General features: G+C 45.2%; 1 protein-coding gene across 4 annotated transcripts in view; it reads left to right on the plus strand.

Annotated features, from left to right (window-relative positions):
• Nucleotides 1-391: 391 nt before the first annotated feature.
• The window catches only part of DYNC1I1 (dynein cytoplasmic 1 intermediate chain 1), a 335916-nt gene continuing 322089 nt past the window's right edge, over nucleotides 392-14218 (plus strand). For 2 of the 4 annotated variants that reach the window (XM_060304623.1, XM_060304625.1), the window contains exon 1: nucleotides 392-601. The gene's annotated coding sequence lies outside the window, so the exon portion shown is untranslated. The remainder of the gene's footprint in view (nucleotides 602-14218) is intronic. The other 2 variants (XM_030857238.2, XM_030857237.2) reach the window with 2 other exon arrangements.

Here is a 14218-nt window from a genome sequence, read left to right on the forward strand (position 1 = left end):
AATGTTGTGGAGACAAGCTGAATATATATTTTTTCCTCTGGGAAAAATTAAGGCTAAATCTATAAGTCTTTGTGCGTAACAGATGGATCTGAGCTTTCTCTATTTCTGTTTAAATAACCTAAAGTAGTTGTCAGGGAGTGAAAGTTGTTCCATGTCGGCAGGAGCTCTCACAACACTGAAGCTCTTCCGTTTGCAGCCACTTAGGCGAGTCCTACCGGTGGCACAGGGGTAGACGGATAGACCTCCCCAGGTCCGCTGCTGCCATCAGCCTCTGGGCCGGAGCTACCCCGCTCGTCGCGATCCCGGGTGCGGAGGGCCCTCCCGCGGGAGGAGCGCGGGGCGTGGAGGGCGTGGGCCGGGGGCGGGGCGAGCCGCAGACTGGGAGCTCGCAGGGAGCTGTCAGTGTCAGGCTCCGGAGAGGGAGGAAGTGCTGTAGGTCCCGGAGGAGCGTGAGCCGAGCGGCCGGCGCAGCGTGAGACAGCACATCCTGCGCGCGCCGGGACCGCCGCCCTCGGGAAGCGCACGAGCGCCGCCGCCGCCGGGGAGCCGTGGCCGCGCTCTCGAGCGCAGTTCCGCCGCCGCCGCCGCCGACCGCGTCCAGGTAAACGGGAGGGGGGGGGGTCGCGCTCCCTGGGCCAGCGCCTCCGCGCCCCTCCTCAACCCTCCCGCCCCCGGGTTGTCGGCTTCTGGAGGCGCTGGGCAGTAGTGCGGCCGCGGCAGCCGCAGCCGGACCTTGGCCTCGGCCCCCTCCCCGGGCTCCTGCGTGCTCCGCGGCGCCCGAAAGCGGCCAAACCCCGCCCCCCCCACCTCCCCCGGCAGCGGCAGCCCCTTGCTGCGGCTCTCCCGGCTGAGCCAGGAGGTGAGGGCAGATGAGAAAGAGTGAGTAGTGGTGTCATCACCTTGTGGGCTGGAGAGGGGCGTCCCAGTGCGCCCCGCCTCGGTTTTCTCCTGGGGAGCAGAAGGTTAGCGGCAGTGAAATCCGCACCCCTCAGGGCAACCAGCTGACGGCCCCCGAGGGAGGGGGGAGCTGCAGAGAGAGGGGAATGGATGCTGTTTGAGTACATTTTAAGCTGTCTGCAAAGCTCTTAGATGCTGTTGCTATCCGCCAAGTCGAAGGAAGCGAATATACTTCCAGCAAGGCATTAATTAAACACACGCAAGAAGGTGCCAGTTTCTCTCACTGCTGCAAAAAAAAAGTGTGGCTGGGGGATGTGTTTTAGTAAACACCTTCGCGGCCGCGTGCCTCTCCTTCCCCCACTCCCACTACCGCATCGCTCTGGCCTTATAAATCCGTGCGTCGTCATCATAAGGTCAGTGACCCTGGCGACACTGATGGGAACTGAGTGTGCGGGAAGTCTCATGACTTGTAATAAGGATGAACAGAAACCCAGGATCAGGACAGGAAATTACTTAGGAAATTAGAGGCTCAGCAAACTGCAGCAGATGGAATATATTCGTTATCCTGGACTCGCCCGCATCTAGGTAAGGGGCAGAACAAGTAGCCAGCCATTTTCTTGCCTGGAATGCCTTTCAAATGAGCATTGTAGACTTATTGTAGTTCAGGGTTGTGCAAAATTGCTTCTGAATATTCCAGATTAGCAGAAAGCATAACCAACAGTAAAGCATGGTAGCTGCAGAAGACATCATATGGGTAATATTAGCACAGATAGGGGTGACTGCCTTTGTATACATTTTCACTGCGGAAATTATAGAGAAACACGTTGATCAGTATTAGTAAATTTGAAATTTGCACTCAGTGCAAGTTTCGGCATGGAAAAAAAGGACCCAAACTCTGCTCTTCTCACTATGTTTCTTAGTAAAATAAAATCGTACATTGCTACCACTAAGTCATCAAATGTTCTCTTCATAGGAGCCAACTCCCAGTCTTTCTTAAGGTTTGAGGATCCAGTGCTCCAAGAGCCATTTCTTTAAAAAATCTTCTAGCATCATCATTGGTATGTTTAATTAATATAGTTGGGGGCCCAATGCAGGCTTTTTTCAGCCTGTGCAGCTCTGGGCCCCATTTTTGGCCCATAACATCTTCCACATCTCTCTTTTTCTTCCCTGTGTCAGGCACTGATGCACCTGCTTCCTCTCTCTTGGACCTCAGGGTTGCTGAGCTCCTGCACAGTGCCCTGGAGGAGAGGGATGGTTCAGCCCCTCCCCACACCCAGCCTTTCCTTCTCTCCTACTAGAAATAAGTCCTGAAGCTTTTTTGGTGTTACAGGTCTATATCATTAGGTACAATCACCGCTAGAGATATGGGCAGAGAAGATAAACTCAACCGACAGAAAAGTGGAGCAGAGTTCTCACAAGTGGTGGTCCCTGGCCCCTAGTTTCTAATGAACTGAGATAGTAAGAAGAAGTCATCAGGCATTTCTCATCATGTTTCATGTCTAAGACGGGGCTCTATGAACTTTGTTCCCACCCCTCCTACTTCCCCAAAGATTCCTTCCAGAGTCTACATTTAATAAATGAGCCTTTTCCTTGACTCCAGTGCTGAGTCAAGTAATTCTTGGAGATAAAGCCTGGGTGCTGCTCTGTTCATATTCAGAACAACCATGTAGACGAGTCTTGTAAAATACATGCCAAGTTTTTAAACGCAGCCACGTCTCTTAGCACAGACAAATGTGTACAGGCTTCATCAACAGTTACATCAGTGGGCCACTCATCCTCCCTGGTCACCTTGTTTCCTTCTGTCACCTAATAGCATCAAATATAAAGGTCACACACATGCATTGCAAACTTAAGTATATTCTTTCATCACCTTGTTCTCCCCATACTTTGCCCCATCAAATAAAACAAAGGTTGATAATAATATTCCGAGCACTTTAGCAGTGCTCAGTACATTTCCTAAATGTATTGCGCTGCCTTTGCTGAATGTATTACATTACCAATACATTTACTAAAATGTACTGAGCACTTGACCAGGCATTGCACTTTAAACTACTTCTCATGTATTAACTTCTTTAATCCTCACAAAAACCTGATGAGGTAGATATTATTCGTAATCCTATTTGACAGGCAAGGAAACTAAGACACGAGGATGTCAAGTAACTTTCTGAAAATTGCTCGGCTAATAAGTTGTAGAGCCAGGATTTGAACCTGGGCAATCTGCCTGTACTCTTCTATAGGACAGTTTATATTGGTTAATTTTCATATATTGAATACCAGGCTCTTATGTTATCTCATTTCAATCCCTATATTAATCTTATGAAGTAGACATTATTATCCATATTTTACAGATGATGAAAAACTGAGTTAAGTGATATACTTAATACATAGCAGAGGTAGGATTCAAATCAGGTCTGACTCTAAAACCAGTAGTCATCCATTTTAGCTAGCGTTCCCTATGAGAAACAAAAAAGCTGAGCTTGTCTGTTTCTTTTGGGTGTGTTGCCCATTTTCCTTGTGAGCCATTGCAGTTTCTTTGAAGCCTTAAGTGTAGCCATACTTTTTTGCCAGTTGATTGGTAGGCGTGGATGATATGGCAAAACCAACGTAGGACCATAGCTCTTTTGAAGTCATATTGCCTTCGTTCTGTCTCCTTAGTGAAACTAGTAATTCCCCATAATACTTTGTGGATCTCAAATACCATGTAAATAGTTGTTCCACTGATCAGGGATCCCTTTTACTAGAAACTGTTGCGTCTTCTACATTCCCTAGAAAATGTGAGAAAGTATGTTCTTTTGGGGACTTTGCTGGGACCGTGAACTTCTAGGGTTTACTTCTTTTGAGAATTAACTAAAGTTAACTCCACTCTCATTACTCTGAAATTTATAAACCATTGCCCAGGTCCGTGTAAAAGATGAGTCCTCTTGACTGGGAGCTCTTCGTTGGTACCCAGTACTTGTTTCGTTTGCTTCTCTTTAGGAAGCCTGGCACCAGGCTGTCAGCGTGAAGCTTACACTGTAACATAGACGCCACTACCGAGGTGCCAGCTGAGGAGCCACAAGTTTATAAAGCATCTCCTGAGTCTTTGTTTAGAGGAGTCTTCTTTTTTTTTTTGCGGTACGCGGGCCTCTCACTGTTGTGGCCTCTCCCATTGCGGAGCACAGGCTCCAGACGCGCAGGCTCAGTGGCCATGGCTCACGGACCCAGCCGCTCCGCGGCATGCGGGATCCTCCCGGACCGGGGCACGAACCCGCGTCCCCTACGTCGGCAGGCGGACTCTCAACCACTGCGCCACCAGGGAAGCACTAGAGGGGTCTTCTTAAGCAGGAGTCATAGGCACCATGGAGGGCAGGCATATGAGAGTTTTCAGGTGGTCATCGAACCCGATATAATTGATGCAAAATTTTATGCATTTGTGCTAAATGCAGCTTTCTAGGGAAAGACTGGGTATTTGTGACTAAAAAGAGATTAAGAACCACTGGTTCAAGTGCACTGTTTAGGAAGGGGGAGGAGCAGAGGCCATTCTGCTGAAATGCGTTGGAAACAAGGCAAACTATCCTGTTAGAACCAGCCAAGAAAAAATGTTCTTGGCTATCAGGACATTGCTGGTATTTCGCTACAGAGGCATGCTAGAGTGCCCAGGTCCAAGTACAACATATACTCATGCATGCTGCAACCAGGTGAGGTCTCGAGGACCTCAGGCAGCCCTAGCACTGCTCGCCATTCACTAGGCACTTACCCTTTTCACACTTAGGGTTCATCGAATCTTCCCAACATCCCTGTAAGGCTGACATTTTTATCTGCTTTTGACAAACAAGGAATCAGATGATTGGAAACATTAAGGCACTCGGTCAAGGCCACATGAGGCCAGTTAGTAGAAGGGCTGGGTTTCAAATGTAGGTTGGCCAGAGTCCAAAGCCTGTTTATTCTCTTCCCGACATATTTCATTGTTTCTCTATGTGGGACGCCTAAAAGTACTGTTTAGTGTAGCTTTTTATTGTGGCAGGACAGAGTTCCTCAAGAACACTCTCCCATGCTGATAGGAAAAGCCTAAATGTGTTATCAAACGGGAACAAGAAAATTAGACATTTCTCAGCGTGGCAGAGGATAAGCGGGCCCTGCTTTCCCTTGAGGTGTGTGCTCATGCCCCACACATCTGATTCTCAGGTGTGCCCAGGTATCTTGCTGAGCAGCAAATGCATAGCAGTCTGCATCCAAGCCCAGAGAATTGATTGGTTGGTTTTGCCGGGGTAGCTGCAAGACGTTATTCGTTGCAAAAATGAACTTACTTCAGAGCTGAGTTGTAAGCTGTGCGGTGTTCTGGGGCTTACTTGATATAGTGGCTGCGTCGTGATCTGGAACACTAACTTGGTACTTAGTCCTGGGGGGACCTCTTTTTACCAGATGACCTACGTGTCCTTTAGTTTTCGGTTCGTGTCAATCCGGCGATCCATTTTTGGGTACAGACCAGCTAATGCCATCAGTGTGGCAAACACATAAAGCAGAAATTTATGTTAGAGTCAAGAGCATTCTTTATAATAAAAATGAGTCTCAGGCACTGTAGAGGATGGCTGCTTTTGATCAGCAGATTGGCCTGGGAACAGACACCAGGGTGCTTCATTATGCTTCAAGCTTTTTTCTCTCCTGTAGCCTCTGAAGGTTTTTAAAAAGTTTACTGCTCCCTCACCCCCACACATTTTAGGTTGGTATCTAACATTTTTATTGTTAGTTTAAAGAATCACAATGAATGTAATTTCCATAATATTGTAAACTTTGACATTTAAAAATAAAACGATGACATCATTCTTTGAATCCAAATTAAAATCTAAGTGCTATACCAACCTCTGTTTAAAAAGTACCTGAAGAAGCTCTTCAACAAAAGGGTATTTTTATACCCTGTGGTCAAGCATCACAGTAAGATTTGGGTTTCCTTTTTTTTTCCCCTGGTAATGGAGGTGGGAAAGGAGGCCCTGAATGATCGTACAACCACAGGTGTGTTCTCTGGTTGGTCAGTTTTTGGAAAGCCTACAGACAGAAGTTCTGGATCTCGAAATTACGATGTTATTAGCTCATAACAACATTCCTGCATGCTCTTTAGAAAGCCTCATGGATGCCAGCGGCACACAATGCCAGTTTGAAGAGCACATATTTATCTAGCACAGGTGCTGTGTGTTACAGGTCACTGCGGGGCCAGTGCCGGGAGTCGGGTCCATGGCCTTCGTCCGTGTGGCTCAAACTCAAGGTGGCAGGGCCAGAAAGAACAGCAGAGCCACTGGTCCCATCTCTTGCCCTCAGGCAGGTGACTGTATGCATAGTTGTCTTTCTTCTGTTTAGGGATTTACAGGAAGAGATCTGTCCATTCCAGTGTTTTTAGATGACTGGTTCTCAGCCAGGAGTGATTGTCCTTCCCAGGGGACGTTTGGCAATGTCTGGAGACATTTTTGGTTATCGCATTTGGGGAGAGAGGGTGGCTGTAGGCATCTGTAGTGGGAAGGATCAGGGTGCCGCTGGACAGCTTACAATGCACAGAACAGCCCAGGTTAAGAAGCCCTGCTTTAGATGTTCTGGTTTTCTATTGAAATCTTCCCTGCTGTAATTTAAGTCCATTTCTTTGGTCTTCTACAAGATAAGAAGAGCATAACACTTATAAGGCAGCATAAGGGAAAGGAAAGAAAAAGCCTGCTATTCCACTGACTGCCTCTGTGAGCCTCAGTTTCTTCATCTGTGAAATGGGGATAACAATACTTGGCTTGCAAAATTGTTGTAAGGATTGCAGATAATGAGAGTACTGGGTCCAATATGTGGTACATGCTCAATGCGTGGAAGATACTTTTTATTATTCAACAGCCATGATCTCACTCTCTAGCCTTCTCTTCTCAGGGACTTGTGTGATCTTGCCCTGCTTTGAACCAAAGGTATGCTTTTAACAAGTGAATTATGCTATGTACCTGCCTCCTTCCACTTCAAGACACTGGGCTCCCTGAGGCATCCTTTGTATCTTTCAGCAGAGGGTCTTACACGTGGTAGATTTCAACAAGCTTTGTTGACCTGAAATATTAGCCAGAATAAATCCCACTTAATTTTCCTTTTATTATAAGATTTAATTCTTTCCCCCGTGGATTATTTTAATGTGTTCAGTAAAACATTCACTTCCTTAAATGTAGCCGCAATTGCACGTCTGGGCCCAATATGGACGTGGGCTTGGTAATGCCTAGAATTCTGGAAGCCTTGCCTTCCTGAATCAGGATCACATTGAACATTTCTGCTGGGGGCAGGGCAGTCTTGAGGAAAATAATCTTTCATTCTAGAAGTGACGTGTAGGATGGTTTGAGTCTTGTGTTTTCCTTTAGGAGTCCCTTGGTCTGATTCTTTTGATCTGGCTTTGATCTGACACTCTGAGCAGGGCAGTACTTGGGTTCCTTTCTGGGAGGGGGAGGGGAAATTTTGATACATTTGTCAGATTTCTATTTTATGCTAATATCTAGAGTGAAACCAAGAGTAACACATGTATTTTAAATAGCTCTAATGAATAAATGATGACAATATTTTATATCCTTTGCCTATGGTTTCCCTTGTAGGGTACGATTTTCCCGCTCTAACTTGAAATAGTACCCATTTCTTTGTTTGACAAGCTGGAGGTTTTAGTAATTGAAATGGAATGAAGTTCTCTCCTTTTGAAAGTAGTTTAGATCCTGTTGTGCACATATGTAAGCCTTTAAAAGTTGATCGAGTTGTTGAATGTTATAGTGGGCCCATGTGGAGAGGATGATCATGGGATTCTGTCTCAGAATCAGCTTGTGGGATTTTAGTCGTTGCTGGGTTTGGGTGGCTGAAAGGGTAGAAGGCCCTGTGGGGAATGTGTGTTTTGACAGTGTCCCCTTTTAAAACGAAGCGTGTCTCCTGTTTCACCATCCCCCCCATTAGTATCAAAATAGGAAGGGGTTGTGGGAATTGGTGTGTATTTTGTGGGAGAAAGAATGACAGAAAACTTCTCTGCTTGTTTCCTTGAAAAGTGTGACTTTGTTCACTTTCAGAAGGTATAGGTTACCACTGGCTCCGAAAGAGGATCCTCTGTCTTTGAATGTTTTCAGGCTCAGAGGAAAGTGAGAGTCTATTTACCTAAGTTAAAATGCCAAACTAAATCTCCCAATGCAAATATGGACCACCCAGGGACTTTGTAAAGGCCAGGTTTGAGGTTTTGAATACAGATTTTCCTGCTTCCTCTTTTAAGCTTTTTAATATTTTTCGAATGCTGCTGAAAAGTAATTGGCATATCAAGCAAGGATGAAATCTCATATCTTTTGCCATGAACTTTAAAGGGGGGAATTGTACTCATTTCCTTTGAGAGCCCTTTGTTTTTCAAAATAAAGAAATATGAATTACTAAAATTTGAAGGCCAAGTTGTAGATTTCAGTTTAAAGTAGATAGAAAAGTTGGGTTACAAAACAGTTATAGGAGAGGAGAAGGATACTCTCTTCAAATGTTCCCTTTCCCAAGTACATTGTGCCTAGACAGAGCCATTTACCTCAGTAAACTGGGTAGAACTTTGCTTTGGGAGATGGGCGAGGGTATTGGAAACATCACCTCAGTTAGAAAACAAAATTCAACTGAGTAAATTTTAAAAATCTTATTGGGGGCTTCCCTGGTGGCACAGTGGTTGAGAGTCCTCCTGCCGATGCAGGGGACGCGGGTTCGTGCCCCCGTCTGGGAGGATCCCACATGCCGCAGAGCGGCTGGGCCCGTGAGCCATGGCCGCTGAGCCTGCGTGTCCGGAGCCTGTGCTCCGCAACGGCAGAGACCTCAACAGTGAGAGACCCGTGAACCGCAAAAAAAAAAAAAAAAAAAAACATATTGGGTTTTTTTCAGCAAAATATGAATTGGGTAGCATCCCATCTAGCAGATAGAAAGGAGCTCTGAAGAGCTTTACAAAATGAAAGACCGCTGTAGGCAGAAGGGAGCAAGACAAGGAAGTTACTAGGGAAAGAGTGGATTGTTTGTGGCAAGGTCACGTTCCTTTAGGGGATGGCAGGGTCTGTGAGGCAGGTTACCTGCTTAGTGCTGATCAGTAATTCCGGATACACCAGTTTAAGTCTCTACACCCAGGAGAGGTTGAAACTGTAATTAAGTTAGGTATTAAGACTCAGTGTGGTGATGTGGGTTAGCACAAGTGACTCTGTTTGGGGCCTGTTGTCCCTCTCTCTCTCTCTCTCTCTTTTTTTTAATAACAATTCCTGCCTTTTGATCAGACTCTTAGCTTTACTGAGAGATGTGATCAAAATTTAAGGCATTAGCACCACTCCCAGCTACCACTCTGAAGTTCTCATGTTTTTTTTTTTACTCATCCTCTCTGTGGTATTCACAGGTCACAAGTTCAAGTTCACATTTTTTACATCGGTCATTTTCTTTGCTTCTTTTCTGAAATTCCAGTCTTAGAGAAATCATTTGCTTGGTGGTTGGCTGCTGCGAACATGCATTTAAAGCTTTTGTGAGAATGCGTCGTGCCAGGGAGATTACTATGATTATTATACACAGGACGATTCCCAGTGTCTGGAGTGCACTTTGGAGCCATGGTCCTCAAGACCCAACTGATCAAAATCTGTTAAGTCAAAGAAAGACCCCATTGAAGTAGTCACTTTCTTAAGCCAACTGACTTGCTCAGTGATCTTGTATAGCTGAGTTTCAACTTCCCCAGAAGTGTGAATACGGGTACAACAGGTGGTGGTGACCATAGCACAGACACCTAGTTCAGCTAAAAGACAATCAAGGGCTATCCTATTATCAGGACCAACCTTGGCCAGAGAGTCTAAGGATTTTTCTTGGGCAGCTCTTGCTTTAGAAGTGGATTCTGCAATGTTTTCAGGAGTCAAAGAGAGATTCTTAATCATAGCTTCATTTGTACTCACTCTGAACCAGGGAAGTAGGGACCTGCCAACAGAAGCAAATCCAGAATCATGAGCACCTTCTGGTAGGTCTTTTCTAACTCAATGATGTAAATTCAGGAGAGGTGACCAATGAGCTGTGTCAGCCTGTGAACAGTTAGGGGCACAGTTAGGTTACCTAAGAGGTATCGCCCAGTTATATGCCAGCCATCCAGACACTCGTAGGCCCAAGGAGAATAATAACCACTACAGACAAAGGTAAATCCTGAGGGGACACAAAGCGCTTCCGCTAACGTGGCACTGTCGATGAATTCATTCGAAGGGATTGTTGCATTTACCCATTCAAGACAAGGGTCAGTTAGGTTTCCAGTGCATTTGGGAGGTAAATCTCCTAACCTGAAATAAAAAGTTGCTCTAAATTCCTTGCAAAAATGGGTGCTGCTGGTGAGATCTTTTCATCATTGGGGGAAGATCTGATTTAGATCATCATAAGAATGTGAGTGTGCAAATGTACTACAGTTTGTGTAGGTGTTTATGCCTAATTGGTCAAGTAGAGTTATCAGTGGAGAAAGTTAAAACAAGCACTGGCTATAAAAGTTGGACTCTGTAAGTGCCTTCTAAGGGGAGTCAGTTATAGTTTGTGGTGACGTTGGGAATAGAAGAATAATTGGTCACAGGGAGGACTAGGGGGTCTCTAGCATCATGGACAGATCAGAGATTTTGATGACAAATGCAACGGTCTGAAAGATTATCCCCCTTCACAATGGCCCGGAAGATAACAGATGGTGGCGTTATCTTTCCAGGCCAATGCCAGAGTGAAGGAAAGACAGGGAAAAAGAAAGGGGTATGAAGGCTTGATCTGGTGTTTGGTAGAAGCAGTCTATCTTGATGTTGGCTACTTCTCTTCCTAGTCAGTTTGGTTTGCAGGTCTCCAGTGTTTGTACAGGACCAGATATCAGGTGGAGCCTTCTTAAGCTTTGAGATATGTACCCAGGGATCAGTGCCTTTTAGTTTTGCAGTGATGTCAGCAGTCAGGAGCACTTGGTAAAATCCCTTCCAGCTGAGTTCAAGAGCTGTCTTCCTCTGATGATGTTTCCAGAATACCCAGTCACCAGGCTCCATACTGTGGCCAACAGGATCCTTTGAATTGGGATCTGGGAGAGCTTTTTTTTAATCTGTTGGTGATAAGGTTCAGCAGAAGACATTAAAGACTTACAATAGCTGGTCATGTTAATGTGAAATAACAAGGAATCAACAGAAAATTTGTACACAGTAGACACTGGCCTGCTGGTGACTATGTCACGCGCAGTAAGTTTATGTTTCCCAAAAGGGGTACTGCGAATAGTCAGCAAAACCAGAGTCAATACCTGAGGCCAAGGGACTCTAACAATTTGAGCAAGTTTGGAGGTTTTGAATTTGAGGATCCATTACTTCTCTCATCCTTGCCTGATGATTGAGCGTTATAGGGGCAGTGACGATTTCAAGAAGTTTACAAGGTTTTGTTAAAGCTTATATGATTTGTCCAGTGAAGTGGTTACCCCAGTTGCTGAAGATTGTGGAAGGTACACCTCACGTGGGAAACACGGTTTCTAACAGTTTCTTTGCCACTGTGAAGGCATCGGCTTTGCAGCAGGGGAAGGCTTCAATCCATCCAGAAAACACACACACGGTAAGAAGAACATATTGATAACTCATGCTAGGTGGCAGATGAATGAAGTCCAGCTGCAGGTGTTCAGAGGGTCCAGAGGGAGGAGGTTTGTGGCCTCTGGGAACAGACATAGTTTTTTCAGGATTATGGACCTGACAGGTCAGACACTGGTGGTAAACTGTTTTCATAATTTTATAGAAGGCCCTCCACCAGTGTTTATTCCTGATTTCAGTCATCTTACTTGCACCATGGTGGGTGAAGGAATGCAAAAACCGAAAAATGGGGTTTGCCAGGGAGTCAGGAAGAGCCAGGCACCATCTGGGTTTCCTGTAGCCCTGACCGGTCATTGAATTTACAACCATTGTTTGCCCATCGTGATTTCTCTGACTCAGAAGCAGGCTGTTGCCTGTTGCAAGGATGTCGGGGTGGCAAAAGTCTGGAACAAGGGCTCTTTTTTTTTTTTTTTTTTAATTTATCTATTTATTTTGGCTGCGTTGCGTCTTCGTTGCTGTGCGCAGGCTTTCTCTAGTTGTGGTGAACTGGGGCTACTCTTTGTTGCGGCGTGCGGGCTTCTCATTGTGATGGCTTCTCGTTGACAGGACGTGGTGTCACGAAATGGGATGTTGTTACCTCGAGGTCTTGGGGCTCACCTTCTTCAGGTGGGGGTAGTAACGTAGCAGGATTAAGGACCTTATAATGTTTAGATGCAATTTAGGTGGTGAAAGCAGAAGGATCTCATAGGAGGTTAGTCTCTTTGCAGAGAAATGTTGAGTCAATTCAGAATTAAGAAGACCTTGGACGATATGTGGAGTTTGTAAATAAATGTCATTTCCTAGGGTTAAATCTGCTGAGGCTTCTGCTAACTTTGCAGCTACAGCCTTAGGAAGTTGGGATAGGTACAAGCAACTGCATCAGATTGTGTGCTGTGATAAACACTAGGCCTGTGCTTACCGTGTTCTTGTGTGAGCATTCTCCAGGGGTTGGTTCTCTCTCTCATGTACAAATAAGGGGAAAGGTTTTGAAGTTGGGTGGCCCTGGGGCAGGCGGTTCTTGCAGCACTTGTTTTAGTTTGATAAAGGCCTGCTCATGTTTATCTTCCCCAGGAAATGGTTCAGGGACTGAGTTTTTAGTGAGTTCCTAGAGCAGGAAAGCCACGAGAGAAAAATTAGGAACCCATAGCCTGCAATAACCAGCCAGGCCTAGGAATCCACAAAGTTGTCACTTAGGTGTTGGCCTAGGGAATTCTTGGATTAGCTTAATTCTTTTTGGAGACAGCTGGATTCCTTCAGGGCTTAGATCATGACCTAGGTAATGAGTAGTGTCTAGAGATAATTGTAATTTTTCCTTGGAGACTTTATGTCCTTTTTTAGCTAACTGTTGTAGCAAGTAAGTGGAATTCTTTATGGATGCCTCTTTGGTAACTGAATATAGCAAAAGGTCATCTATATTCTTACTGTAGAAGGGTCGATTTCCTAGGAACCTGGAGGGTGCATAAATTTTGGTGGAGCACTTGGGAAACATCAGAAGGGGCCTCAGTGAACCCTTGAGGCATGCCTGTCCAGGTATATTGTTGACTGTTCCAAGTAAAGATGCATAGATAGTGGCTGTTGGGGTCCCCAGGGATGCTGAAGAAGACAAAGCTCCACAACGGTGAACCATCTTGAGTCTGATGGAACTTGTGACAAAGGATTTTGGGGAATGGAACAGCTGGAAAATGGGGACTCTCGTTAATAGCTTTCAAGTCCTGGACAGATCGCCATCCCACCCATTAGATTTTGGGAGTGATAAGACCAGGTGTTACAGGGGCTGGTACAGGGAATGGTTAGCCCCTGTGTGAATTGGTCTTCTGTTATTGGTACGAAGCCTTGTGTGGTCTTAGGTTTTAATGGATATTGAGGCAGTTTAGGAAGAGGTTTAGTTATGTTTCTCTGAATTTTTATAGGCTCTGCACTTCTTATTCTCCCAGTGTCAGTGTTAGAGGTAGCCCACATATTTTCAGGCACCTCGATTAAGTTAGAGGTCTTTTGCTGGAATTCTTCCTCTTCTGTATCAAGGACAGATTGTAAAGAACATAAAAGATCAGGTTCCGGTTGGTCAGGACATTCTAAGGTGAGGTCTCTATGAGAAGCAAAATTTATTATTAGCCCTTTTAATTTAGAAAGGAGATTGCTACCTAATAGATTGACTACAACTGTATCACATAGCAAAAAGGAATGTTTTTCAGTGAAAGGTCCCAGAGTCATTTGTACTGATTGAGATAGAATTTTATTAGATACCCACTGTGGAAACTTCTTTTTCACTCCAAAACATTTGTTGTCCTCTGGGGTTTAAAGTAGAGAGTGTAGTTCTGGTATCTATCACAATTTGGCAAGGTTTCCCATTAAATTTTAATTTCCCCGTGGCTATGTAAAGGAATTACTGGTGGCAGTTTACCAGATAATCTGTCGGAGTCCTGTCAACTCTTGGAGGGGGCCCATATGAGGGCCCTGCTTTGGGGGAAGATATGAGAGAATTTAAGTTGATGTTGAAGAATTTTTACAGGATCAGTGAGAGCAATCTTTTTTCCAGTACCCCAGTTGATTACAATTGAGACATGGATCCCTAGGCCAATGTTTTGATGATGGACCCTCTTGGAGGGTGCAGTGTGGGAGGCCCAGGTATTATTTTAGGTCTCTGGCCTTGGAACTATTGTAGTTGTAAAGGCTAATAGTTTGGCAGACTTTTGTTTACGGTCTTATTCCAAAGTCCTTTCAAAGTGCTCAGCAGTGGTCATGAGTTCAGTCAAACCAGTGGCCTC

The sequence above is a fragment of the Globicephala melas genome, chromosome 9 (assembly GCF_963455315.2).
Source record: "Globicephala melas chromosome 9, mGloMel1.2, whole genome shotgun sequence".
Taxonomy (NCBI): domain Eukaryota; kingdom Metazoa; phylum Chordata; class Mammalia; order Artiodactyla; family Delphinidae; genus Globicephala; species Globicephala melas.